The sequence below is a fragment of the Nicotiana attenuata genome, unplaced genomic scaffold, assembly GCF_001879085.1.
Source record: "Nicotiana attenuata strain UT unplaced genomic scaffold, NIATTr2, whole genome shotgun sequence".
NCBI classification, from domain to species: Eukaryota; Viridiplantae; Streptophyta; class Magnoliopsida; order Solanales; family Solanaceae; genus Nicotiana; species Nicotiana attenuata.
In genome coordinates this window covers 695524-698991 of record NW_017670251.1, presented here as the reverse complement: position 1 = coordinate 698991, position 3468 = coordinate 695524, and positions in this window count along the sequence as shown.

Here is a 3468-nt window from a genome sequence, read left to right as displayed (position 1 = left end):
AGATTAAGAAGCTTTAACGGGTCCTTGACCCCACTCACGAATAAATGTGTGAGTTATAAATTTGTAAGGAAAACCTTCCAATGAAAACGCATATCGCGGGAGAAATTCGTAAGAGGAGCACAATAATTCTTTGGCCAATCATGAAGCTCGTTAAGTTTCTACAATAGCAAGTCTATCTCTCTACGCAAGTCTAGTCTCAAGTTGTACGTAAAATAAAGGAATGTAATAAAAAAGGAACAACTCAAATACTACAGTTATAGCATGGCGTGAACCTAAGTCTACCCGGACATATCATGAATCTAGCTACGTACGGACTCTCGTCACCTCGTGCGTACGTAGCCCCCAATACAATTAGCACAAATACAACACATCATCTAGGGGTAGTTTCCCCCTCACAGAGTTAGACAGGAGACTTACCTCGCTCCGAAGTTCCATAATCGGCTCTGACACCACTCTAACACCTCAAACCGACGCTCCAAAACTAGTCAACAATATGCAAACCAATAAAAATATACCATAATACTCCTAACAAATCAATTCATAACAATTCCTAACTTCGCTCGAAAAGTCAATAAAATCAACCCTCGGGCCCACGTGCCCAAATTCCGAAAATTTCTGAAGATAAACTTTATCCATAACACTATGAACTCAAATATATGATTTATTCCCAATTCTATGTCCAATTTCGTGGTCAAAATCCAAAATACTAAATTCTAGGTTTTCTACCAAAATCCCAAATTTCTACTAATTTATGTACCCTATCCGTGTATAATTCATGTATTTAACTTACAATGAGAAGAAATCACTTACCCCATAATAGATGATGAAGACGACACTCCAAAATTGCTCCAAGGTCGGCTCTCATGGAAGAAAATGAGCAAAATCCCGCTTTTAAAAGAACATCTTTGCCCAGATGACTTCCGCTTCTGCGATCAGCTTGGCCGCTTCTACGACGTCTCTTTTGCGGCGAAATCCACATTTCTGTGAAGTCATTCCCAACGGCCCCTGTCAGCTTCTGCGCTCTAGGCTCCGTATCTGTGATCAAGCAGGTGTGGGAATTGCTTCGCATATGCGGCCTCTGCCCAGATCACCTCTAGTCGCTTCCGAGGTCCACTTCCTCGCTTCTGTGAGGTCGCTTTTGCGACCAAGCTTCTGCAGAAGTGATCGCACCAGCAGTAGAAATTTTCCAGCTTTTCCTTAAGTCCAAAAATCGATCAGTTATCTATCCGAAATCCACCCGAGGCCCTCGGGATCTTACCAAAATATACCAACACGTCCCAAAATACAATACAAATTAAGTCGAAGCCTTAAACCACATCAAACAACCTCAAAATCATGAATCGCGCCTCGAATCAAACTTATAAATCTTCAAATTTCCAAGTTCTATATCTTGTGCCAAAACGTCTCAAATCAATCCGGAATGACTTCAAATTTTGAACACGGGTCATAAATGACATAACGAAGCTATTCCAAGGCTCGGAACCCCAAACGAACATCGATAACAAAAAATCCACTTCAACCCAAACTTATGAAATTCATCTAAAATGCCAACTTTCCATAATAGGCGCCACAATGCCCCTGGGCCACCCGATTCTCAACCCGAACATACGCACTAGTCCAAAATCATCATACAAACCTATTAGAACCTTGAAATCCTGATTCTGAGGTGGTTTTCTTAAAAGTCAAACCTTAGTCAATTCTTTCAACGTAAAGCTTCCGAAATTAGAATGTTTCTTCCCAAGTCAACTCTGAACTTCCTGAAAATCAATCTCGATCATACGTACAAGTCATAATACCTTAACTGAAGCTACCCAAGGCCTCAAAACGTTGGACGACGCGCTAGAGCTGAAAACGACCAGTCGGGTCGTTACACTAACCAGTAGAACCATTGCGAGCAACATTATTAGGAGTGGACTGTTAGGAGGGACCTCGACCAGAGAAACCATGGCCCCCTTCCCCCCCCCCCTCGTATCTTGACCTTGACCTCGAAAAGATGAGGCTTTTCCTCGACCATGATTACTCGAACAAGACGATGTATTGATATTAGTATTTGAAGAATTTGATTAAACATTTTGGGTAGCAAATGCATGATGGGAGATGATGGAATCAGATTCTTGAAAGTGTTGCAAATGTTATTCATGCAAAATGATACATGACCAGGGAAGTGAGTGCGGATTTCAACCAGCGTATCATATTCGTTTCCTAATCCAAGAAGCACATAATCAATGAAATCCTTGGGGGGGGGGGGGGGGGCAGAGAACTTATGGCTGCCAGTGAATTAGCCAAATGTTTTGCCTCTCTCAACTATTGATCAATTTACATAGATGTCGTCTTCTGACGAGTGCAAAACACAATACAAAATTAATGCTCGCTAGCTAAAGATAGTATAGTTTAATTATCGTCTTCATAGGGATTGAATTTAAATAATGTTCACATAATTTCTGGCTTAAATGTTATTCAGGATGATTAACACTTTGATTGAAATGATTATGAACTAAAATTAACAATTAAAATTAAAGCAATTAACAATTGATCACATATAACTAGAGAATAGAGCAATGGATTACTACCAACGCGAAGAATAAGGGTTTTGACATGATAGGTGCAAGACTGCTATCCTGAATTTGACACTGTTATATTCCACTCTTGAGGTTCTATCGATTCGTACGAATTCAATAGGTGATTAACTTATACTTCTGATTCAGATTCCTCTCTCGATTAAGTCTAAATATTTCAAATAAACTAATGTGAAGTGCAGTGAAACATGCAAAAATCTATTGGTAGGAATGATCTAAGAGAAACTTCTCGTGAATATGTCTTAACCTTAATTTAAACGGTAACTCAAAAATCTCTCTCGTACTTCAAAGAACAAACAAAATAAACTAAGGCATATGCTGACTTAATAATATTCAATAATATGTTCCTTTTTCGCTTAAACACTATAAAGAATAAAGTCACAACTAATATTAAAGCTACTCCAATAAATTCAAGTAATTAAACAGTAGTCAAATCCATAAACAACACCCAATTCATCAAATCATGTCAAAACCCTAAGGCAAACTAAAATTCTTAGATATAGAAAAATTCATCACAAATAGAGTTAAAGAATAAGAAAATACTAATCCGACGTTATCATCCAAATTCGCATATTGAATTGGTAGAAGGAAGATGAAATCGTGTATGTCTTGAGCCTCCAATGCTCTCCAAAAGCTCCCAAGGTCAAAAGTCCCTTCAAAAATATATTTTTGGTGTATTTATACCATGTAAGAACGGTCCCGGACGGAATGACCCTTTCCAAACCGAAACAGGAAAATACTCTAAGAAATTTATATAAGCGCGCAACCCCGTGTAGTGAGCCATGCACAGCGGTAGTGGGAAAGTTCAGAGAGCAAGTTTCTAACGGACATCAGAAATTAGCACAGTCGTGCTGCCACATGCGGCACTGCAGTGTTACTTTTACAGAGTTTT